This window comes from Protopterus annectens, chromosome 10.part0, assembly GCF_019279795.1.
Source record: "Protopterus annectens isolate FY-2018-M chromosome 10.part0, PAN1.0, whole genome shotgun sequence".
Taxonomy (NCBI): Eukaryota; Metazoa; Chordata; order Ceratodontiformes; family Protopteridae; genus Protopterus; species Protopterus annectens.
Window position 1 is genome coordinate 359,881,902 of NC_056744.1, and position 27,439 is coordinate 359,909,340.

The following is a 27,439-nucleotide window of genomic DNA, read 5'->3' on the forward strand; positions in this document are numbered from 1 at the left end:
TCATTCAATGACTTTGCATATAAGAGTAGTCAAACTAATGGGTCTGTAGATTCCGGGGTCAGTTGATGGTCCACTCTTGTGAAGGGGGATAATCACTGCCATCCTCCATTCACATAGTATGCAGCCTGTTTTAAGGCTATAGTCATAAAGTGACTCAAGTGGTCCTGATGGCAACCTGGGATATTGTCGGGTCCCATGAAGGTTGTATTTTTAGCCTTAGTAAGCACGATTATGACCTTCTTCCTGCTGATAGTTGGGTAGTTATGCTGGTAGGGATTTCAGAAGGGGTGGCAGCAGGGGAGTGGGGGCTAATTTATCGGCCAACAGACTGGCCATCTCACTCTGCTCTGTGAAGGTGGTACCATTTGCTACCAGCTCTGCACACTGTTTGTGTTACCTTTGAGGTTCTGGACACAGCTGTAGAAGGCCTTGTGGTTGTCATTAGCCTGAGAAGCTATGTTGACCTCGTAATTGGCCTTGTTGGATTTAATGAATCTGCTTAGGTTCCTGTTTAGTTTTATTAGTGAACTCTTGTCATTATGAGAATTGTTCTTTCTGACTTAGGCAATGACTTTTTTCTTTTTGTTAGGCAGTCTGTTAATATTAGAATTCCACCAATGTGGTTTGCTTTGGGGGTTTGTTTTGGGCTTACGTCTGGTCGGTACTGTACAGCAGCTTATATGCAGCCATTTATATGTTTGTACAGTGTTTCTGCGAATAATTCTGTATGGTCTGTTGTGAACTCTGGGTCAGGTGGGGCATTACATTTTAACAAAATGTCTTTTAATAGGATGTAGTTTGCTTTATAATTGCTTTTAAATGTAATAGGTTTTATTGGCTTTTTCCAAGCTGATTTTTATTTTGAATTACATAGATTTGTGATCCAATCTCACCAGTGAGGACATGACATCGGGGGGGGGGGTGCAGCACTCTCCCATATTGATGAGAACCATACCTTTCAACCCCTTAGTGCAATAAATATGCCAAAGCCTAAAATAATGGGGGGACTAAAGCCCAAAAATAGTGACAGATTTTAAATATTGCTAGCTTTATAAGAACAATAATTAAAATCTGCCAAGTGATTTGGGTCCTTTTTCCAACCATCGTTTTTGGCTTTGTTCACAATTTGTGCATGAATATATTGAAAGGTATGCTGGTGAGGGACTGACAGGTGTGTGGGTACCTTGTTGCTACAAGTTATGAATCCTTGTATTCATATTAGCATGCTTTTTCTGAAAGATATGTGTGACACTCAAATATATGCAGTTATTTAGTGATTTTAATCCTCAGTGATTTGCCAGAAAACTACAAATTTTATAAAGAAGAGACCAAAATATGAGGCAAACATCTGGATATTCTGTGAAAATCTGCACAGTTGAGAGATATGGTGAGAACAAGATCCAGTATGTTTGAACCTCTGGTTGAAGTGTAAACTAATTGTCAAGGGCATTTGTGTTGATAACGTCCTGGAAAGGTGCCTACAAGTCAGTGACAGTGTATGTTTCACAGTCTATAGAGGAATAGTTAAAGGTTCCCATGAATGGAGTGTATGGTTGGATGGAGAGTGCCTCCAGTAGGTCTAGATAAGACACACTTAAATAAAATAAAATAAAATAAAACCACACCAGTGGTAAAACCGAACCTCACTTTACTGAAGTGTTCCAACCAAACTGACTCAGTCACTTCAATAAAGTGAGGCTCGATTTTACCACTGGTGTGGTTTTATTTTATTTTATTTGTTTTATGTCTAAACAAGAGTTGTGAGGGTGGCCACAGTGGTACAGCAGTTAGCACTGCCGCCTCACAGCAAGAGGCTTTCCGGTTCGATCCTCGGCTGGGGTGCCTTCTGTGCAGAGTGTGCATGTCCTCCCTGTGGTCACATGGGTTTCCTCCAGTTGCTCTGGTTTCCTCCCACATCCCAAAGACATGCTGTAGGTGGATTGGACACTCTAAATTGGCCATAGGCATGAGTGAGTGCCTTCTGTGGAAGGTTGGGCACCGGGCTGGCAACTCGACACCGTAAAACTCCACTGCCAATCATGAGCGGACAGGTGATCCGCTGTGGCGACCCCTAACCGGGAAAAGCTGAAAGAAGAAGAAGATGTCTAAATAAAAGTTGTGGGATTCCAGAGACATAGATGATGACCTATAGTTTGATAAGACATGGTAAGGAACCCGATCTAAGCTGATTTTCATATGGATGAACTCCAGGATATCATCTGGTTTAACCAACCTTGAGGTACACTTGTTGTTACAGTAGATCAAGTCACCTCCACCTTTAGCACCTGTCTGTGCAGCTGATGGTCTAAATCCATGGAAGGCACTGCAGCCTTGCGCTACCAGAGTAAGTCCTGCATTTATAAGCCATGTCTTGGTAACGGCATAATGTCTATATTCTCCAGAGTGAGGAGAGCTTGTAGAATGTGTTGTTTCTCATCACCATGACTGTGACAGGACTACAGAAGTAGCATGTTGTGATTACAATGGTTTGTGGTTGATTTGTATGAATTTTAACACTTGCAGTCTGCAACAAAATGAGGTAATCACTTACTGAAGTCAAAATGTAATAATGAATTGCATTTAATGTTGAAAGAAAAAATGCTTTCTAGAGTATCTGAAAAAAGGACAGAAATACTTTCCACTGCCCTTCTAGTCTGATGCATTCCATAGCACATGGGTTCAGTTGGTTAATATCTTCTATGTTCATAATCCATGCTTCCCTTTGTTTGTCACATCCACTCACTCTTATAATTTCCAGATATAAATCTATCTCAGAGATTCCTCTTTCTAGGTAAATTAGTTTTTGCTTTTGCAAAGCTGAATTACAATTGTCAAATGGAGTCATGAAATCATTTTTATGTATCAGATTCCTTCATTTTTATCCACTTTTTCTAGTGAGCTTTATAGCGCCAGTAAAAGAGCTGAAGTTTCATCTGATTGCTGAGCTATTACCTCTAAGCAGACTGAAAACAGTTCTCCAAAGAATGACCCCATGGCACTGGATAGCTGTCCTTTCCTTTAGTGCTTCTGGCCTCATTTAAATCACATTTTATTTTGTTTCCCAGTTCTATTTGAGCTTACCACATAAATGTCTGCACTGAATTTGCGTCTTTCTTGCTTTTAGTTAATTCACTTCTGATATTAACTGCCAAGGCCCTAGTTACTCAGCCATGACTTACCTAGGTAACAATAGCTTTTCAGATCTACCTCTTAAAAGACTTTTTTTTCATCCTACTCTTCCTCCTCGTGAGGGTTAGATAACAGATCATGTGACCTGTAATAACGCTAAAACCTCAGTACTAAGTTTATATCAGTTATGAGTGTGATGATAAGAATATGGGAGTCTTATTCATAGAACGTTCAGGAACCTACAGCATATTAACAGAACTGTAGAAATCTTATCCAAGAAAGTCTAGAAACATACAGTTTACAAATAAAACTTTAACTGCCTTATCCCAGGAAGCTCATAAGTTTTTTAACTGTAGAGATAGCACTGTACAACAAGTCTAGGAACCTATAGTTTACAGCTAAAACTCTAACTGCCTTATCCCAGGAATTCAACAAGTTTTTTTAACTGTAGAGATAGCACTGTACAAGGCACATTCCTCAAACTCCAGACATCTGGCTTCTCCATCCACTATTTCTCCTTTTATCAAGTGTGCACATGCCAAGAGCTTTTATTTATGACATAAGAGGGCAAAACACTTCCTGAACTTGGTGCAGGCTTAGGCTTAATCATTCCAATGCCCTAAAGGAAGTGCATGCGACCATTTCAGCTTCTCACTCTAAAGTAGAAAGCAGTCCATAATCTGTTCATTCGTACTCAGTGTAGCTAACAATCTCACATCCAGGACTCAGTTCAGAACCAGCCACTGGGAATGCCATGGGATATTCTGCTCTTCAATGTGTGCTACCCTCATAATTGTACATAGATATTACTAGGCTTGCAGTCCAGGGGACCATTGACCATTGACCATTGAAGAGCCAAGCCCAAATTCCCAGTTGCCCCTAAGCACTGTTTGGTTAACTGACTTGTCAAGGTCACACAGTAGGCCTTCGGGGGAATCAAACCCTGTACCACATGAACTACAACTCATAGCCTTAACCTCTGCAATAACTGCCAGACTGTGCCAGATGTTTCTCTGAAATCAAACTGAACAGGGATCATGGCATAACGTAACCAAGTATACTCTAACCATGTAAAGAACCCAAGACATACATGCATATGTTCAAGAAATAGTATATCCTGGGCTGCAGGTGGTGTCATTTATTTGTTAGGAGATGCCAAGATCAGTCGGTACTTCTTTCATACTGGATCCATGAATGAATGAATCAGCATTTGAGGGCTGTGTTTGCAAATCTGTATAATATATATATATATATATATATATATATATATATATATATATATATTTTTTTTTTTTTTTTTTTGTCGCCTCACAGTAAGACACTGTCTGGTTCGACTCTCAGTTAGAGCGTCTTCTGTGTGGAGACATGCGTGAATGGGCGTACCTTCGTTGAAGGTTGTGCGTCAGGGCTGACAACTCGGTAAGTAAAAATCAACTGCCAATCATTAGCGGACCGGAGTTCCGCTGTGGCAACCCCTAACTGGGAAAAGCTGAAAGTCACAACAACTGCATTATACTGCATAACATCATTTTGAAGTGCATTACATTGAATTACACTGCATGACATTGCACTACACTGCATTACAATGCATGACATTGCATAACACTGCATTATACTGCATAACTTTGTTTTAAAGTGCACTACACTGCATTACACTGCATGACATTGCATTACATTACATTATACTGCATAACATTGTTTTAAAGTGCATTATACTGCATGACATTGCATTATACTGCATAACTTTGTTTTAAAGTGCACAAAACTGCATTACACTGCATTACACTACATTATACTGCATAACATTGTTTTAAAGTGCATTACATTGCATGAAATTGCATTACACTGGATTATTTATTTATTCATGTATTTATTTATTTATTGACATTTGTTGACCAGGAAAGTCCACTGGGCCCAAAGACCCATTTTCAGTGGAGGCCCGGGAAGAAAAGTTCCATACAATCACAGAAATTTTCACATAACATCAGCTTATCTTTGAAAGTCAAGAAAGTTTTTACATAATACAAACTGAAGTAGATATAAAAGACAAATACATATTATAGAGGTATACAATACAAGAAAATAAACCCAGTGTGTTAAATTTTTATTAATTCTGTTTGTATATTCTCATAAATAAGAATACTGTTTAATCAATTCTGTTTATTCAGCCACAGAAATAAAGAAAGCAAGAGAGACTGGATACGAAGACAGATGGTGTAAACTGCAACTATATTAAGTTAGTAAAAGTATTTGTAGTGTATAGTGGCCAAAACATTTAAGGTGGTTTAATCATATGACTACAAGAATAGACAAGGTTATTGCAATAGTGCTCTTTTAGTGCAAATTTAAATGTTTTTAAAGAGTCTAGTTGAGTAAGAGATAAAGAGAGGGAGCCCATTCCAAAGTTTGGCAATGGCGTGGGAATAGAGACATTGTCCAGCTCTTTTGTTGGGTTTAGTTAAGGTCAAGAGTTGTTTGTTAGATGACCTAAGATGCCAAGTAGGGGTGTGTGTTTGTATTATAGTTTGAAGGCATGGGCGGAAGTTTGGATTATTTAGTAGTTTGTGGGTGAGAGTAAGTTAGGAGTAATGTAGGTAATGAGAGAACTCAAGCCAGTTTATAGATTTAAACTATATATAGATTATAGATACATTATATATCATATATGGGTCCACTTTTAAATGCCAAAATGCCGAAATCTTGAGTTTTACAAAAACGAACCCAAAACACAGAGATTTCAGTATCTCAACATTTAAAAGTTAAAAAAGCACAAATGAGCTAAAATAAAGTGTTTGCAGGGGAGCAAGCCCCCCAGCACACCCACACCCCCCCTACTTAAATATATCAACTCTGAGATCACGCTACAGTGAAGAGAATGCTAAGTGCAACAGGAGCATTATCGTACTCTTCACTGTAGTGCAATCTTAGAGTTGGTATATTTAAGTAGGGGGGTGGGGGTGCAGGGGGGCTTGCCCCTCTGCAAAACTTTATTTTAACTATCTGTCTTTTTTTTTTTTTTTAACTTTTAAATGTCCAGATACCAAAATCTCGATGTTTTGGGTTCGTTTTTGTAAAACTCGAGATTATATAGATTATACTACATAAAATTGTTTTAAAGTGCATTACACTGCATGACATTGCATTGCACTGCATTATACTGCATTATACTGCATAACATTGTTTTAAAGTGCATGACACTGCATGACATTGCATTAAACTGCGTTATACTGCATAACATTGTTTTAAAGTGCATTACACTGCATGACATTACATTACCCTGCATTATACTGCATAACTTTGTTTTAAAGTGCATGACACTGCATGACATTGCATTAAACTGCGTTTTACTGCATAACATTGTTTTAAAGTGCATTACACTGCATGACATTACATTACCCTGCATTATACTGCATAACTTTGTTTTAAAGTGCATTACACTGCATGACATTGCATTACACTGCATTATACTGCATAACATTGTTTTAAAGTGCATGACACTGCATGACATTGCATTAAACTGCGTTATACTGCATAACATTGTTTTAAAGTGCATTACACTGCATGACATTACATTACCCTGCATTATACTGCATAACTTTGTTTTAAAGTGCATTACACTGCATGACATTGCATTACACTGCATTATACTGCATAACATTGTTTTAAAGTGCATGACACTGCATGGCATTGCTTTAAACTGCGTTATACTGCATAACATTGTTTTAAAGTGCATTACACTGCAAGTTTACCAACTGTTGGACCTGAATGTAGTTATAATAATCAACTTGACAGTTCTCTATCACAGTAGTGATCTCAGAGTCTTTTTGGCAGACTGGATGTGTGTGAAGGGCTGGGGGAGACTTTGTCCCTCTATGAAAAGCTTAATGTTTGGGTTCCAGAGTTTAGAAAAGTATATAAATCAAGTGGATTGGTTTCCAACAAGGTATTTGATTTCTGTAGTTTAAAGACATTTTCTGTAGAATCATAGTATGTCTTCAGCTAAGCACAAAACAGAATGCGAGGGTTCAAAAAGATGACTCAGTGCAGTCCAAAAAGTCAGCCTGATTTTTCTTACAGTATTACAAGCCTCTTTTATTTAATTTAAGATCATCTGTTAATAATTATGACTTATTTTACTGGAAGAGCAACAGAACTAACTTAATCACTGATGACTTTTGGAAATATGTCTAACTTGCCCTAAGGGTTTGTAACCTTCATGTCTCAAACTCAGATGACCATTATGGCTGTATGAGAATCTGTATACTCAGCTGAGAGCCACACTCTCTAAAACAAAAGGAAATGTACAAAGTGTAGGTAGTAATAAAGTCTAGAGACTTCCGTTACCCAGTATTATGCTGGCTTGAGGGCTGCTTGAGGCCTGAAAGCTACAAGGTTGAAAACCCTTCATAGGGTCTTCCCTCGATCTGTATGGAAGCTTGCACCCATGTATAATATTTTTGACTACATCTATTCAATTACTGGTGCAAGCATCACTGTAAAAAATGAATCTAGTTCATGAGCCAAAACTAACAGGAATAGCACAAATAATAGGTTCATAGGGTCATAGGCAAGTACTAGGCTAACGGCCGTGGAGACAATGCAAGCCTAGCCCAATAGTGTTCCAAATCATCTGGTTTACCAGACATTAGTTCCCTTTGCCCCTATCTAGCAATGCAATCGAAGTGATCCCCGGGGTGAATTTCCTATTTCCCATCCACTCATCAAGATTTCTCTTGAAGAGGGCCAGTGAGGTGCTCTGTTTGACGTGAATGGAGAGTTTATTCCAGAGTACTGGAAGTATCTGGGTTAGGAACCTATCCCTCCAGCAGGTTCTGTTTAATGTGGTGATAAGGTTGAGGCCTTTGGAAAGAGTAGCACGGAGGGATTAGGATTTTTTTCAGATGAAGCATGTCTAGCAAAACTGAGTCATACATGGCTCTGTATGTCAAGCAGAGATCGCCATTTAGTAGGCGATATGAGACAGAGTAAAGTTTAAGTGTTTTAAGTCTATCTGCATAAGGCACGTTTGAGTCCTAAGATCCTCTTTGTGAGAAACTTCTGTGGCCTTTCCAGTTGTTGGAGGTGTCTAGTGAGGTATATGCCAAATGAGGCATTGTACTCTATGATGAATCTGATGAGGGCTAAGTAGAGAGATAATGACTTCTTTTTTCCTGGATGAGAACCCTTTTGTGATGAGATGTGCCACGTAGAAGGACTTCCTAACTACAGTGGCGATGTGGTTGTTGAAGGAGAGATTGCTATCTACCTGTGTCCCTAGATCCCTTATAACACTTTCAGAGTTGAGTGGGTTCCTTTCGATATGGTCATTTGTGGGCAGGGTGTTTTTCCCAAAGGGAATGATGATGCATTTTTTGGCGTTGAGCCTAAGGCCATGGTTTTGGCACCAGTCGTTGGTTTCTGTTAGGCCTTTTTGTAGGATGTCCACATCAGCTTGAGAATCAATAATAGTTCCCAGTTTGCAGTCATCAGTGAATTTGGTTAACCAGAGTCCTTTGGTGTTGGCTTGAACTTCAGAGAAGTAGATATCAAACAGGAGAGGACCCGGAACCGATCCCTGTGGGACTCCACTTGTAACTGCCCGGTAGTCAGATTTGGAGTCAGCTACTTTCACCGTGTGGGTTCTGTCAGTGAGCCAGTTAGCAACTCATCTAATGATGTATGGGCTAATGCCCAGATTAGTGAGCCTATCAATGATTCCAGAGTGTGGGATGGTGTCAAAGGCTTTGGCTAGACTGAGGTAGGCTGTGTGGACAGCCTTGCCTTCTTCCTCCGCTCTGGTGACAGATTGAGCAGACATAATCTGCCGTTCACAAACCCAAACTAGGTGGGGTCCAGGGTTTGAAGATTCCCTATATCCTTATTTATAAGATCCATAACAATACATTCCATAGCCTTACAGATAGGCTCGTCAAGCTGATGGGGCAGTAGTTCCCAGGGTCAGTAGTCGCACCCCCTTTGTGGAGTGGGATGACTGTAGCAGTGTGCCATTCAGTGGGAACAAAGTCAGAACTGAGGCTGTAGTTGAACAGGAGCACTCAGGTGTGGTGCCAGTTCTTTTTGTAGATTGTGTAGGACACAACCCGGTATATTATCTGGTTCCATGGAAGCTGTATTCTTAGCTTTGGTCAGTGCGGTTTCCACTTGTGCAGTCATGATAATTGGGAGTTGGTATTCCTCGGGTATGTGGATGGGCCCTTTGAGGGGTGAGGGGGGGAGTAAAGTTCGCACTAAACCTGTCTGCAAAGACATTGGCAATATCAGTTGACTCAGTTTAAGTGATGCTGTTGTGCTGTAGCTCCGAGCAAATCTGCATATTATTATGCAGATTCTTGACATAACTAAAGAATGCCTTGTGGTTGTCTTTAGTATCTGTAGCAATTTTTCTTTCATAACTAGCTTTGATAGATTTGATGAGGGATCGCAGTTTTTTACTGAGTTTTCCAAGGGAATGTTTCCAGTCATCGGACTTTACCCTTTTCTGCAACAGTTTTTTCCTTCTGTTGTAGAGTTTGTTAATGCAGGGGTCCACCAGATTGGCTTCCTTTTTTTAGAGGTGAGTGTCTTGGTTCTGTTTGGTATGGCCCTATCTATGCAATTGTGTAAGTGCTCATACAGTGCCTTGGTGTATGATTCAGTAGCCATACTCCCATCCCCATTTCTATGGTTGATGTGAAGCTTGCCACTTCTGTCCTTAGAAGCTGAAAATTAGCTTTGGAGAAGCTTTTCACTATGGTTTCCTTTTTTGGGGGTGGGGCTGGATTTGGATATCAATGGTGATTAACTTGTGTTTGGATCTGACCACGGAGGGGTTTATCAAAGGAGTAGAGCAGCAGTCCCCCATGTTTGTAATGACTAGGTCAAGAATGTTGTTTCCCCTGGCGGGGGTGAGGATGAGTTGGTCCAAGGCATTGGAGTTGATGAATTCCAGGAAATGCTGGGCAAAAGAGTTGGAGCAGGAGTAGTTGTTCCAACTAATGGAGGGGTAGTTAAATTCTCCCAGAATAAGGGTATTAGGCTGGACCTTGATGTTTCCCAGAGTGTCCAGGAATGCAGAGTGGGAGTCCTTGGACATTGTAGGGGATCTGTAGCAGGCTACAACATGGACTGCAGTTTTGTCCAGTGATAACTGTACATGAAGTATTTCTGATGCATTATGTTGGGCAACAATTCTGGAGGTGTGCATCTTTTATGAAGATGGATACACCTCTGCCTTTGGGGGTTCAGTCATCACATCCCTTAGGGCTATGGTTCAGATTTGGGGGCCGAAATGTGTGATATGCATTCTAACCTGGTAGCACAGGGGTGCTCTCAGGAGCCTTGAACCAAGTCTCTGTTACTGCACAGATGTTGATGTTCTCCAGTTTGAGGAGTGACTCGAGCGGGTGCATTTTGAGGTTTAGACTTCTAGTGTTGAGTAACATAACCCTTAGGATGCATTTACTAGCAGATGTTATGATGATAAATTTGTCTTCAGGGCATTGCCTAAAAAGAGCACTATAGGGGTGGCAAGGGCTTTGGCCAGTATCCGGAATCCCAGAGGTGACAGATGCAAAGTTTTATTTTCTTCCAGACTAATCTATCTTTCCATAAGCTTCCCACTGTTTTCTCCAGGTTTGCAGTATGCTTGATTCTGGTACTCTGTAGGGTCAACAGCTACTGAAAAGTCCTGCTCCTATACATTTAGTACTTGTTCTTAGACTTGGTGTGAGTTTTGTAAACTATTATTTATCTATCTAGTCATACAATAAGGTAATATGCCGAGCAAATCTGCATGTTTTTTATTCTGAAAGGTGTGTTTCTTTGAGCTATGTTATTCTATATGTTCTGTGATTTAACTAAGTATGTTTAATCACACTCCAGAACTTTGCAGAATGTCCAGATTTCTTTTGTCTGTTCCTAATAAAATTTGTGGTTTTCTGGCAACCTGTCGAGGACTGAAGTCACTAAATTAATGACAGACATTTGAGTTTCAGCCTTCATATCCTTCAGACAATGTATGCTAATGCAAAACCTGTTATTCTATCAAGTTTTTAGGTTTATAAGAACAATAATTAAATCAGTCAAGTGATTTGGAGCCTTTTTCCAACCATCATTGTTGGCTTTGTTCAGAATTTGTGCACTAAGATGTTAAAAGGTATGCTGGTGAGGGACTAACAGGTGTGTGGGTACCTTGTTGCTACTGGTTGTGAAAAAATGAATCAGCTTCTGCATTTAAAGACCTACTATGTGCACAAGCATCTCACAGTTGTGTAACAATGCCTATATTTTATTTTTCAGCACTCTAAGCATCTTGTAGTATTGATATTTAGGCACTGGGTTTGAACTTATTTAGTTCCTGACGTATCTTGTATGGCACGGTGCAAGGTAATCTCCTAAACGCGTTTCCTCAGTTTCCTTGGTAACAGCTTTCATTCCACAGCCTGGAATCAGCCATGTAATGTGGGCATATAATGTCTGTGGCATGTAACTAAGTCAATAGATCTGTGCTGATTAAAAATTATAATATTCTTTGATTAATTATACCAATGACTCTAGGCATGATTTCTGAAATTTACTTTGATATCCGTGGTGGTGGTGCTGCGGTAGCGTTGTCGCCTCACAGTAAGACGCTGTCCGGTTCGATTCTCAACTAGAGTGTCTTGTGCATGGAGACATGCATGAATGGGTGTACCTTCGTTGAAGGTTGTGCGTCAGGCCTGGTAACTCGGCAAGTAAAACTCAACTACCAATCATTAGCGGACTGGAGTTCCGCTGTGGCGACCCCTAACCGGAAAAAGCTGAAAGACACAAACAAACTTTGATTCTAAAACTATTCTCTGCATTTCTATGAATCTTTAGTATAAAAAAGTGTAAACTGCAGTATACTAAACAAAATCTACCTGCATTAGTAATTCAAATGAACATAGCTGCAGACACATCTATGTACACACACACACACACACACACACACACACACACACACACACACACACACACACACACACACACACATACACACGCTCAAATTTCACAAATTTAATAAAATGGCATTCTATGGATACCTACAGGAATGCATGGATCATGCTATCCCAAATAAAACCAAGACACACTCCTCCAAAGGCAGGAGACCTGTCTGGTGGACCCCAGCCATAAATAAGCTGTACAACAGAAGGAGGAAGCTACTACATGATAGAGCAAAATCCCTGAAAGGGAAGGCAACTCTGATCAGTACTAGCAAGAAACTACGATCCCTCATAAAATCATCTAAGGCCAGCTTCGAAAGAAAAATTGCACAAGAAGCTAAAGATAATCACAAGGCCTTCTTTAGTTATGTCAGGAACCTGGGTGGCAACCCCCAGATATGCTCTGAGTTAGTGCAAAATGACAAAAAATACACTGAACCCACAGACATTGCCAACATCCTGGCAGACAGGTTCAGTGCAAACTTCTCCCCCCCCTCCCCCCAAATGAGCAAATGACTATCCCAACAGAGTGTAGCCTCCCTGACATCACAGATGCACAGGTGAGAGCTGCCCTCTCCAAAGCAAAAAACACAGCATCAATGGGACCAGACGGTGTCCCGGGCTGTGTTTTACATGAGCTCAAAGAAGAACTGAACCCTCACTTAAAATCACTGTTCAGTCTCAGCCTTACAACAGGATATGTACCCAAAGAATGGCGTACAGCAACAGTGGTCCTACTCCATAAAGGTGGTGCCACAACGGACCCCGGAAACTATCGCCCTATGAGCCTACCTAGCCTGGTCTGCAAAGCTATGGAGCGTATCATCATGGAACTCATAAACAAAGACATTAGGAACCTCCAAACACTGGATCCTACCCAATTCGGCTTTGTTAAGGGCAGATCTTGCCTCTTGAACCTGGTCAATTTTTTTGAAACAGTCACCAAGGCCATATACGAAGGGAAGGTAATCCACACAGCCTACCTTGACCTTGCAAAAGCCTTTGACACAATACCCCACTCGGGCATCATAAATAAGCTCACCAGCTTAAATATCAACCCCTATGTCACAAGATGGGTTGCAAACTGGCTTAGGGATAGAACCCACATGGTCAGAATTGCAGGTGCCATGTCAGACTCTAAACCAGTTACAAGTGGTGTCCCACAAGGCTCAGTCCTGGGACCTCTCTTGTTCGGTATATATTTCTCTGAGGTACAGGCTAACACAGGAGGACTATGGCTGACAAAGTTTGCAGATGACTGCAAACTGGGGGCCATAATCGACTCACTGGCTGACACAAGCATCCTCCAAAAAGGTCTCACAGAGACGGACAACTGGTGCCAGAGCCATGGCCTAAAGCTAAATGCCAAAAAGTGCATAGTCATCCCCTTTGGGAAAAACAAAGTGCCCACAAATTACCGCATAGGGGGTAATCCATTAAGTACAGAAGAAGTAATTAGGGATTTGGGGACCCAAGTAGATTGCAATCTCTCCTTTGACAATCACATTGCCAAAGTGGTTAGAAAGACATTCTATATAGCTCACCTTATCACGAAGGGGTTCACATCTAGATCAAGAGAGGTCATTGTGCCCCTCTACTCATCACTCATCAGGCCCATAATTGAATACAATGCCCCATTTGGGATGTACCTTACCCAACACCTGCTACAACTAGAAAGACCCCAAAAGTACCTCACCAAGAGGATCAAGGGACTCAAACAGATGCCCTATGCAGTTAGGCTAAAGAAACTCCAGCTCTATTCAGTTGCTTACTGCCTACCCAGAGGCGATCTGTGCCTGACGTATAAAGCCATGTCCAACCCAGAATTAATGGACATGCTCCACTGCAAGAAATCCAAATCCATTAGAGCTACACGCTCCAGTGACTTAAACCTCAGCACAGAAATAAATAGAACATGCTGGAGGGACAGATTCATATCCCAGAGGCGCACCTCACTCTGGAACAAAATCCCAATCCATGTCAGACAGAGCCCCTCAATGACCCTCTTCAAGAAGAATCTTGACGTTTGGATGGGAGATCATAAATTTACCCCTGGGATCTCTTCTGTGTCACTGCTAGACAGAGGCACGGTAAACTAACCTTAAATGGGCTATCTTCTGTGACCTACTATACAGAGGCACAGTCAACTAATCTAAGAAGGGTGGCGAAAGACAAACACACTCTGGCTAGGCTTGTAAATGCCCTAGGGCAGATAGCCTAGTATCAGCCTATGAACCTATGAACCTATGAACCTATGAAATGCACATTTTGTTTCATTTTAAAGCCTCTTTCTTGTTGATTTTTATTTTTATTCTATAATGTCTACATCACTACAGAATAATAATGTATAACTTCCATTTTCATTAGCAAAAATTAGATAGTTGTGCCCTCCATTCAAGTTTTGATATCAACGGACTATTATACAGCTGTAGAGACAGACTTCTCAAGCAGTTTAACAATTTAGTGCCTGAAACTCTCACTAATATATTTTACTGCCACTAACAGGAACCTAGCAAACACCACAGTAAACCCTTAGTTCATAACAGCACAGCATTCAGCTCCATATGGAAAACCCAAATCCAGGGTGTCAAACCAACAGCTGTTCGATTAACTCCACTTTGACTGAAGACACAAAGTTCTAATTAAAATATAAAAGTTGTTTTTCCAGCCTGTAATGCAGGGAACTTGGGCATCTGTAACTTACTACAGCTGGGGGAAAGGGGGACATTCTCTTTCTTGCAATTATATTTAGTCAATGTGCATGTCAATGTGATTGACATTTTCACCCAAGTTGCTGCCACTCAAACACCGTACTACTACACAACCTACACACTCCCAACTGCCATTCCCTTTTCAGCTTACCTCTCTTTCATGGCAACCTAATATTATATTTCTTTATTTAGTATCAACATTCTTAACAAAAAATTATGCTTTTTTTTCATCCTTTAAGAAAAACACAGTAGATTGTGCAGTGTTTCAGGTAAAATGCAGTTTGTTAACACAATAAAATGATAAGTGGGACAGCAGACAGTGGATGGCAGAGTTAGAGAACCATGTTAAAAAAACCTTATTTCTACTTGCACGGTTTGTGTTGGTGTCTGAGAACAGGCCTTACACTGAAGTTTTCGTTCTGTGTCTGGTCTCGTCATTTGTCAGCATCTGCATTTATTAATATACACCTATTCTCTTTTAAATATATCACATTCTGTCATTCTCTGCCTGCTTCTGTTGTGCCTCAGTCCATTCCCCCCAACCATTTAAGTTCTTTATTTTATAAGTGATACAAGCCTGAATGGTCTAACTGATGTATCAACACAATACTTCTGATCTGTTTCTAATTCTGACAGTCTCTGTGTCCTCCTATAACACTGATTCATTGCTTCTCTACAGAAACATACTGTACTGTACACATTTTCAGTAACTACCTCCTGCATGTAATAATGCATGGCTTTCAGTTGAGGACATCTTGTCACAACGTGTTTCTTGCTTCCCCACCCACTCTGTATCTCCAGCATTTGTCACTGTCCCTAAGGGTGATGCACTGGCTACAATGGTCGCCTCATTGCACTTGCTTCTCCATTTTGATTTTGGAAAGTGTATCTTCTGTGTGGAGTCTGAATGTTTTCCTTATGTACATGTAGATTTTGATGGGTGCTCTGGTTTCTTCCCATATCCCAAACCAGTATTTCTACACACCTTCTCAAGGGGTACAAGTTGTGTGTTCCTGAATCTGTGTCTATCTTTCAATAGCCTGGCTCTTCCACCAGGATCAATTAAATTTCTTTACACTCAGTGGCGACCCCTGACCGGGAAAAGCCGAAAGATTTAGCACCACACTCAGTGAATTCTGTGGCAGGCTTTGGTGCCTTTGTCATAAAATGGATTAACTGAGTAACTGGAGAATGAATGAATGAATGAATGAATGAATGAATGAATGAATGAATGAATGGAAGAGGCCATGTCTTTTCTAGAGTTGTGATCAGCTTAATATAATCTCATTTCCAGAACGTCTATTCCCAGCAGCCTTTGCTGCAGCCTCTTGTTCATATTCTGCCTCATTCTAAATGAACTCTGCTAGTAGTTTCAGCCCCCTTCCCCAATTGTTCCTTGTGTAGTAGGTCCTTCTTACCCCTAGAAGCTTTGGGAACATTTCCTTCACTACCCTTTGCCATTGACTGTCCGTCAGCCTCTCCACCAGGAGCCACTTCCCCTTACCTTGCACTACGGTGTCTTCTGTTTCTACTCAACCCATCCAGCAGCAGCACCTCCCCATACCTAGAGCACTTCACCTCCTCTTCCCTTAGAAGTCCACGCACTGATACCCCAAACATGCAGTACCTTGGCAGCTCTGTCTACAGACACATACGTAATGGGCATTCCTCCTGATCTCACTAAAGAAAAATCATAAAAGTTATAATTTACTGTAAGCCGAAGCGTTACAGACTACTGAATAAATTTGTGGTGGATCTGGTTTTTGGTCGTATATATTTGCTGCTTCCCTTTATTATTTTTTTTGTTGTGTACTATACATATATATATATATATATATATATATATATATATATATATATATATATATAATTTACTGTCTGGCCTACTTCACCTGTCCTTAGAGGTGCAGCCAGGACTTTTGGAATGATACACCAACTTCCAAACTGTAACTCCCACCTCCTCACAAAACATACTCCCCGCCCAGAAGAGTGTATATTCCTAGATATCCTGCCTTTTTCAATATTGCAAAAATTGAAATAAATAAATAAATAAATACAACTCCTGTAATGACAGGATTAAGCAAAGCACCTTTTTTTATTAAACAACACATTGTGAAAAGGCCCATTTATTTATTCATTCATGTATTTATTTTTATTTATTTATTTGACATTTGTTTACAAGAAAATTCCATCTGGGCCAAAATGAACCCATTTTCAGTGGAGGCTCAAGGAGAAAGCTATTAAATCCTAAACTATGGCAAAACATGCAAGGAGAATTTATTTAGATATTCTTTACATATAAACAAAATTTGAAATAACAGAACATACAGTGAGTACATTTAGATATTAAGAAAATATAACATAAATGAAATTCCAGGGTAGGCTAAAAGAGTGGATGATAGGCTGAAGTAAAAGGAGTTTGTAGGATTTGAATTTAGATATAAAATGGGTGGGAAGGACCATTGGGTAGGATAGAGGAACAGAAAGGGATGCACCAGGCCAACAAAATGTACTATTGTATAAAAACTATTGTTAAGGCATATCATTCTCCTTATTTCTTTTGCAGGAATTACACTCAGTTTTCGTAAGGTATTAGCTGGGAAAAACGTCCTTTTCTTGCTTTACTGTTTACATTTAGACGTAAACATTGTAGAAAAAGAGTAAAAAGTGAATATCCCACAAGTTAGAATTGCCTTGTATACATATGTGACTCATCTATGCAAATAGATGGTTTCAAAACTTTTATCTATGTTCACTTAGATTTTTATTAAGTCTAGGATAATTGTATAGGGAAATAAACCAGAAAGGGTTATCTTTAAATTAAATTATGTAAATACACTGATTTAGACTTATACTAAAGTAAAGTTAAGGAAATAATATGAACTAGTTGGGCTATGTCCAGGAACGTATGTATGTTAACGTGAAGTAAGCAGTTGGCAAAAAGAACCATTATAGAGGTAAAATACATACAAGGTTACTCTAAAAAGGTGCCAGTATATTAGAAAAAACTGATAATAACATACATTAACTGCGGACTGCCTTGGTACAGTTGTCCTTAGAAAAGCGACAGCTGTGAGGACTTGGGTTTATTTAATTCTCTGTTTTGTTTGGTGTCCACGTTATTAAAGAGGAGACTAATGTTCTGGCTGGATGATGTGTCTTTATAATCTATAAGTTTAATGTCAAACAGAAATAAGGATACAGGATGAGAAGACTAAAATGAGACAGCAAGCAGTGCAAAACAGTACAACAGTAAAGGGTATATATGAGAATGACAAAGATAAAATGAAAACAATAAAACATAAAGCAATACACACTAAGAATTGCAGTCCAGTATCTATTTTATAATTACCTGAACTACACTGGTCAGTTATACTAAAAAATGCAAAATTCAGTCTAAGCAGGACATAAGTAATTGATGGCTAGATATATAAACTTACTAAAGGAAATTATGGTACCTATATCCTGGTAAAGGGATCCCTAGATAAATAGAAGTTAATTGTATTTCACTTGGATAAAGTTCATAAACTATAGAACTTAATAAAGTAAAATCATGGTAATTATGCCAGAGATTTATTTTATTTGAATTCAGGCAATCTCACTGCACAAAGTAAATATTTTTTATAACATTTTATGCCATGGCATGCAGGACATATACCTGCCTATGCCCTTGCTTATCTTATCAAATAAACTGCCACAGCATATCTTTGGCTTTCATTATTCTTCCATCAGGAGGCTCCCAGTAAAATACATATGAATAGGAAAAGCAACATTGACAGTCACATTACCCATCTTGCCATCACCCTTTCCAACAACACTAGTTCGAGATTATGCCATCAGATTTCATTTACACAATATAGTGACTCTGTAAGCCTATAATTATCCTGGTGCAACATTTGGCTAACTGCTGCTTTGGCTGTTATACAGTAGCATTAGTACATATTTCCAGTAGAATTTATTATATGCCATGGGATTAACCAGTGTTTATAAAAATGAATTCATAATGATGGAAATGATTTATGGATGCAATGATGGAAATGATACATGGATGCAATGTTGGAAATGATAAATGGATACAATGATGGAATGATGCATGGATGCAATGATGAAAATGATACATGGACGCAATGTTGGAAATGATACATGGATGCAATGATGGAATGATGCATGGATGCAATGCTGGAAATGATACATGGATGCAATGATGGAAATGATATGTGGATGCTATGCTGGAAATGATGCATGGATGCAATGATGGAAATGATACATGGATGCAATGATGGAATGATGCATGGATGCAATGTTGGAAATGATACATGGATGCAGTGATGGAATGATGCATGGATGCAATGCTGGAAATGATGCATGGATGCAATGTTGGAAATGATACATGGATGCAATGTTGGAAATGATACATGGATGCAATGATGGAATGATGCATGGATGCAATGCTAGAAATGATACATGGATGCAATGATGGAAATGATATGTGGATGCAATGTTGGAAATGATGCATGGATGCAATGATGGAAATGATACACGGATGCAATGATGGAATGATGCATGGATGCAATGTTGGAAATGATACATGGATGCAGTGATGGAATGATGCATGGATGCAATGCTGGAAATGATGCATGGATGCAATGTTGGAAATGATACATGGATGCAATGATGGAATGATGCATGGATGCAATGCTGGAAATGATACATGGATGCAATGATGGAATGATGCATGGGTGCAATGATGGAAGTGATACATGGATGCAATGATGGAATGATGCATGGGTGCAATGATGGAAGTGATACATGGATGCAATGATGGAATGATGCATGGGTGCAATGATGGAAGTGATACATGGATGCAATGATGGAATGATACATGGATGCAATGATGGAAATGATACATGGATGCAATGATGGAGTGATGCATGGGTGCAATGATGGAAATGATGCATGAATGCAATGTTGGAAATGGTACATGGATGCAATGATGGAATGATACATGGATGCAATGATGGAATGATGCATGGATGCAATGATGGAAATGATGCATGGATGCAATGTTGGAAATTGTAGATGGATGCAATGATGGAAATGATACATGGATGCAATGTTGGAAATGATGCATGGATGTAATGATGGAAATGATGCATGGATGCAATGATGAAAATGATACATGGATGCAATGTTGGAAATGATGCATGGATGCAATGATGGAATGATACATGGATGCAATGATGGAATGATGCATGGATGCAATGATGGAAATGATACATGGATGCAATGTTGGAAATGATGCATGAATGCAATGATGGAAATGATACATGGATGCAATGTTGGAAATGATGCATAGATGCAATGATGGAATGATACATGGATGCAATGATGGAATGATGCATGGATGCAATGATGGAAATGATACATGGATACAATGTTGGAAATGATGCATGGATGCAATGATGGAATGGCACATGGATGCAATGATGGAAATGATACATGGATGCAATGTTGGAAATGATGCATAGATGCAATGATAGAAATGATACATGGATGCAATGCTGGAAATGATGCATGGATGCAATATTGGAAATGATACATGGATGCAGTGATGGAAATGATGCATGGATGCAATGTTGGAAATGATGCATGGATGCAATGATGGAAATGATGCATGGATGCAATGTTGGAAATGATACATGGATGCAATGATGGAAATGATGCATGGATGCAATGCTGGAAAAGATGCATGGATGCAATGTTGGAAATGATGCATGGATGCAATGATGGAAATGATACATGGATGCAATGTTGGAAATTATACAGAAATGCAATGATGCATGGATGCAATGATGGAATGATGCATGGATGCAATGTTGGAAATGATGCATGGATGCAATGATGGAATGATGCATGGATGCAATGATGAAAATGATGCTTGGATGCAATCAAGGAAATATTACATGGATGCATATTTCTAACAACAAAATAAATCCAGTTCCTTTGACTTCACATCATTCTGTGTCTAGGTTTTACTGGGATTAGTGCTTTCATCTTTCCGGATTTCTGTAAGTCTATATTTTAAAACACCGTTTTGAACTGGATGTATCTTACTGTTATAAATGGTTTTGCTGAAGGGTTTGCTCTAAACACTTGGACTCTCAGCAATCCTGTTTTGAGATTTGTGGTTTATCCTGATACATAATCCCTGTATATGGCTAGGTTGGATTGCAGATACTGGCATCTCGACCCACTGGTGACCTTTGATTGTCTCCTTTAAAGAATCTCTACCCACTGGTGACCTTTGATTGTCTCCTTTAAAGAATCTCTACCCACTGGTGACCTTTGATTGTCTCCTTTAAAGAACAGAGATGCCTCTCATCACATAATATCCCTACATAGTGAAACAGGAGTTTGCACCCCTGTAAAAAAAACATTTGGTATGTTTTTAAATATTTACAAGTGAGGATTTGTTTGAGTAAGTCACTGTAGCAAGAATGTGAATTGTCCTTGAGTGATTCGATCTAACATAGATAAACTTTTGAATACATGCACATATTTCTATGAATTTTAACCAATCATAGTAAAAAAAGACTAGAACAAATTGAGAATAATACAAGATAATTTTTCCATGCAAAAGCACTGATTTTGTATTTGCATATCTTTTTAGTTATACTTTTTAATCTGTTTGAGTTATTCTAGGGTATGTCAAAGACAAACTGGGAAACCATATATTCATGCACACCCACGTGTGTTTGTACGTGTGTATGTACATATTTATATATGTATATAAAAACACACACACAATGCACACACACATACACACACACACACACACACACACACACACACATGTGTACATTGAAAGAACTTTTTACAGCAACACACTCTTGCTAAAACCTCCTTCTCTGTCTGAGCATACCTTTTTTCTATGTGTCTTTATAGGCACTAAATACATATTCAACCACTTTAGATTATTCCAGATAGAATCGATGCATCAATGCCATTCTGACTGCCACCAAACGGAGCTTTCAATGTTGCTATTGCCACCTGTTTAAGAATTTCAGAACTTTTTTTTCATGGCTCCATTCCCTGATCACACTTTAAAAAAAAAACGTTCTCAGTAGCACACTTGCTTTGATTATTTTGAATACATTTCAAAAGATACTGTTTCATATCAAGAAGTCTAATCACTGCTTATCTATCCCCTTTTTTTAAATTTCTCCAAGTCTTTTTAGGTTTCTATTACCATGATGGGACTGGACCTCATTCCTAAGTCAAGATATAATTAATGTTCATGAAATTAGTATTGTTTCAATCTTTGATGTTAGCCAGAAGTGCTCTTTGCAGCTCCCACAATGAGCCCAGTAATGACTCCTTCTGCGATTGATAAGGATCGATAACATATCTACATACGACTGTAAATTCTTTTCATAAGACCCAGTGCTCCAACTACTACTGAGTGCCTGTGTATCTTTGTTCCACATTGCCCTCATTTCTGCCTGCAAATCCTTGTACTTTATGACTTTGTATCTCTCTATACATACGACACTATAGTCACTGGGTGTAGTGAATTCGGTAATAAATGCTACTTTTGTCTTCTTTTCACAGACTACTATATCTGATTTTCTTGTATCTATTTTTTAACTGTTCATAATGGGTGACCCCATGTGATATATTTATATTTATGCATGTATTTATTTATTTATTTCAGTTTGGTGACCGGGGAAGTCCACTGTGCCCAAGAGAGCCCGTTTTCAGTAGAGGCCTGGGGAGAAAAGCTCCAATATAACATAAACAGTAAAGATATAAAAGTAAGTTACATAATAAAGTACAGTTTACAAGTATGTACATTCTGTATCAGGCTAGGTTGAAAAAGATAATTTTGATGTATCTGGATGGTTGTACTGTAGAGATTCGTTTGAGAAATTTTCTTCATTACAATTGAAGTGTAGAAACAGTATACATAACAATCGATTAGAGTAAGGAAACACTTTACATGCATTCATTTGACAGAAGAAGCTATTTACAACATTTACAAAGTAGATATGGTGTCTTGAAAAGCAATTGCAGAGAGCTTGAGTCAGCTCAGGGAGATAGTTTTTGGGGTGTTAGAGAGATTAGGCCATTTATTAGAAAGAATTAGACTGGGTGAAAGCAGGTGCATTTCCATTTGGAGTACAAGTAAGTGAAAAGATGGTTTTAAAGTTTGTTGAGTTAGTTATTGTCCTGAGAGTGGATGGGAGAGAATTCCATTTCTTGCCTAGCGAGAAAGAGAGGAGAAGCTGGCCAGCAGGTTGTTTTGGTTTGTGGATACTAATTAGGTTTTGATGTTCAGATCTGATAGGTCTATTAGGGGTGTGGGGGGGGATATTTGTTACAGCTGGACATTTATATGGGTGAAATACAAGTCTGTGCAGAGGTAAGTTGGAGGTAGTCAATATAATTAGGAGTTCTAGCCCCAGTTTAGATAATTAAGGGCATGGCAGTGATGGGTGGAACCTTTGATATAAACTTCATTATTTCTATGATGCTTTGTGGCTCATGTTCCCAGTGCTTTTCAGCTATTTCAGTATTATAATGTGTCCACAATCCCCAATGCAACAGTCTTGCCACATTATTATGCCTTTCAGTATACAGTCCTTCTGCCATTACTATGTCACAACCAGCAACAAGATGTGCAACTGTTTCCAATTCTGTTTTACAAAACCAACATTTGTCTGTTTCTCCCAAATGTTCAATGGACTTTGTAAACCACTGTGTATGTAGTCTACTACCTTGGTCTGCCAATATTAACCTTTCATCATTTGGTTTATATTCAACTCTCCTTAACCATTCCTGCATTCGATCCTGATTAACAGGAGGTTGTTCCAAGAGTTTCCTATACTTACAACTATATTTTTGAATTTTCCACATTTCTTACCTTCTCATCTGATCCTTCACCTTATATTCTTTCTTTTATTTTTTGGCACATTCAGTTGCTACCAGATTTTTATCGACTTCTGGTTTGATTTCCATTCCTGCTTGATGCTGATATGCTTCTGCTAAACTAAGCAGGGAAGTCATCTTAGACTTATTCTCCTCATGTTTCAAAATTGTCATTAATTTTGGGTCTTGTAAGGTCAGCAGATATGTATGCAGTCCCACTATCACAGATCTATACATGTAATCAATTTCAAGGAGGCCCATACCTCCTTCAGAACAGGGAATATATAGTCTTGGTATGCACTGATTTTTATAAATCATTTGATGAGCACGAAGCATCCTTCTTGTTTTCCTGTCTAAACTATCCAACACCTTTTGGGGCCAGTCATTCACTACAAAACTGTAAGTTAGGACAGGAAGAGCAAATTGTTTTAAAGCTAGGACTTTGTTCCTAGATGTCAATGCTGTTTTAGTATTAATTTAAGCCTTCTAAAATATTCCTTACTGAGTTTTATTCACATTTGTTCATGTTCTATTGTTGAGCCTTCATCAGTTCCCAAATATACACTCCCTCTTGCTCAAGACCTTTTATATCACATTCTTGTCCCAAATTGATGTTTTGTTGGTGCTGCAGCTTCCCTGCTTTAAAGGTTGCACACTTATCAAGACCAAATGACATTCTCATATCATCTGAAAAAAGTTTTGACCACTTGTAGTTGTGCTTTCAGTTCCTCATCTGATGAACTATACAGTTTTAAATTATTTACAAAATGAAAAGAAGTCTTTACACTTTGTTGTTTTATGGGAGTCAAATTATAGCCATAACCTAATCTGTTAAGTAGACAATTTAATGGAATAAGGGCGAGGAAAAAGAGCGGCGGTGACAGAGTCACCCTGGAATATCCCCCTTTGGATTTTTATCCCTGGAATAATAATGTGTCCTTTATCATGGCTTAACTGCAGACTGGTTTGCCACTGTTTCATGGTCGTTGTAATATAATCGATCAGCGTAAGGGTTATCTTATACTTTTCAAGCACTTTTTATCCATGAATGTGAGATACTGTCATATGCTTTCTTATAATCTATCCGTGCCATACTTAGATTCTTCCCCTTTTTACAGTTCTCCATTATGACTTTATTTAACATCAAATGATCCTTGGTTCCATATGACTTTCTTTTCTTACCCTTTTGTTTTATTGCCATTATTGAGTTTTCTTCTAAATGACTATAAACTCTGTCAACATCAATTCCAGTGTATAGTTTATAAGTTGTTGAAAGGCAAGTGATTCATCTACAGTTTTTAGGATAGCTTGCAGGTTCACTCTTAAGAAGGACTAAGGAGTATAGTTTTTTACCTCTTGTTAGCCAGGCTGGTATATGGTCAGGGTGTGCATATAAATAGTTCTTACTCATGGCTAAAACTTCATGTAAGGGTGCTCATACTTTTATCCAGAGATTAGGTACTGCATCTGGGCCTAGAGTTTTCCAATTAGGAGCTTTTCTTAACTTTGTTTCAATCTCTCTGGCCATTACTTTATCCCATTGCATATCCTGGACATTTGAACTTCTTATTCTTTCTTCTTTTTATACCCAGTCTAGTGAGTTTATCTATAATTCCAGAGTGGGGGATGGTGTCAAAAACATTGGCGAGGTCAAGATAGGTTGTGTGCACCATCTTACCCTTGTCCATGGCTATGGTGACTGCTTCAAAGAAGTCAATCAGATTTAGGAAACATGACCTACCATTTACAAACCAAAACTGAGTGGGGTCCAGAGTTTGGAGGTTACCTATGTCCTTATTTATAAGCTCCAAGATGATACATTCCATGGCCTTGCAGACCAGGCTCATCAGTCTAATGGGGTGGTAGTTCCTGGGGTCTGTGGTGGTGCCTCCTTTCTGGAGTGGGATAACCATCATTGTGCACCATTCAGTAGGCACAAAGCCTGAAGTGAGGCTATGATTGAACATGGTATTTAAGTGGGGTCCCAGTTTGTTCTATAGTTCATGCAGAATGAAGCCTGGGTTTTGTCAGGTTCCATAGATGCTGTGTTCTTGGCTTTGGAGAGTGCGGTCTGTACTTGCACAGCGGTGATTACAGGGGTTTTGCATTCTTCTGGTATAGTGATGGGCCCTTTGGGGGGGTGAGGGGGGGTGAAGTTTGCACTGAACCTGTCTGCTAGGATGTTGGCAATATCAGTTGGTTCTGTATATTTAGTGCCATTGTGCTGTAATTCAGAGCAGATCTGAGTGCCGCCATTGAGATTCTTGACATAGCTGTAGAATGCTTTGTGGCTGTTTTTAGAATCAGTAGCAATTTTATTTTCGTAACTAGCTTTGGAGGATTTTATGAGGGATCTCAGCTCCTTAGTGAGGCTGACCACAAAGTTCCTGCAATCAGGGGATTTTACTCTTTTTTGTAACAGCTTCTTCCTTCTGTTGTAGAGTTTGTTTATGGCAGGGGACCAACAGATTGGCTTCATTTTTTTGGAGGATAGTGTCTTGGTTCTGTTGGGGATGGCATGATCCATGCACTCGTTTATGTGCTTATACAGTCCATTTGTATAGGATTCAGCAGTCATACCTCTATTTTCTATCTGTATGGGTGTCGTGAAGCTTGCTGCTTCTGTCTTAAGAAGTATGAAGATGGATTTGGAGAAGGCTTTTACGGTGGTTTCCTTAATGGGGGGTGGGGGCGGGATATTGATGTCTAGGGTGATTAGCTTGTGGTCGGATCTGACCAGTGACGAGTTGACCTCAGGTGTGGAACATTGTTTGCCCATATTGGTTATGACCAGATCCAGGATATTGCTGACCCTGGTGGGGGTATGGACAAGCTGATCCAGGGCAATGGAATTTATAAATTCCAGAAAGCATTGATAAAATGAGTTAGTAGTTTTCCCAGTTGATGGTGGGGTAGTTGAAATCGCCCATTATTAGAGTATTGGGCTGTACCTTAATATTACCCAGTATATCAAGAAATGTGGAGTGGGCATCCTGGGGCATGGCAGGGGATCTGTAACAAGCTACAACCTGGATTGCAGTCTTGCCCAGTGTTAGTTGCACATGGATAATTTTGGATGCATCAGATTGAGCAACTAGCCTGGAGGTGTGGATATCCTTAATGAATATGGACACGCCTCCTCCTTTAGTGTTTCAACCAGGTTAGGTGGCCAAAAGGTGTGGTATGAGTTATAGCCTGGCAATGCAGGGGTGCTCTCTGGAACCTTGAACCAGGTCTCCATCACTGCACAGATGTCGATGTTCTCCATTTTAAGGAGTGCCTCGAGTGAGTGCATTTTGAGGTTTAGACTTCTAACATTGAGTAGCATTACCCTCAGATTTTGCTTGCTTTTACCTGCTACGGTGGTGAGTTTGTCATTTGAACCTTGCCTAAAAAAGGCATTATATGAGTGGCAAGAGCCTTAGCCAGTATCCGGAATTCTAGGGGCGACAGGTGCAGGCCATCTCTGGAAAAGCATCGTGGTCTGTCAGTCATGTCGTCCCAGGCAGACAGACATGGGATCCCCTTAGAATGACACCAGAAGCTTAGCCAATTGTTGAACTCAATCATTTTGTCCTTGTACTGTGATATAATTCTGGGCGATGGCAGGATGCTACCCAGGGCTAGGGTCATACCTGCCTGGGCTACAAGATCCGAGAGCTCCTTCATGTCTCTTTTCATGTAGTCCAGGGAGGTACGTCTCAGGTC

The 27,439-nt window shown here is 39.5% G+C and overlaps 1 protein-coding gene across 1 annotated transcript in view; it reads right to left on the reverse strand.

Annotated features, from left to right (window-relative positions):
• NMNAT2 (nicotinamide nucleotide adenylyltransferase 2) overlaps positions 1–27,439 on the reverse strand; it is a 1,202,096-nt gene that overhangs the window by 1,108,698 nt on the left and 65,959 nt on the right. The gene's annotated exons all lie outside the window — the stretch shown is intronic.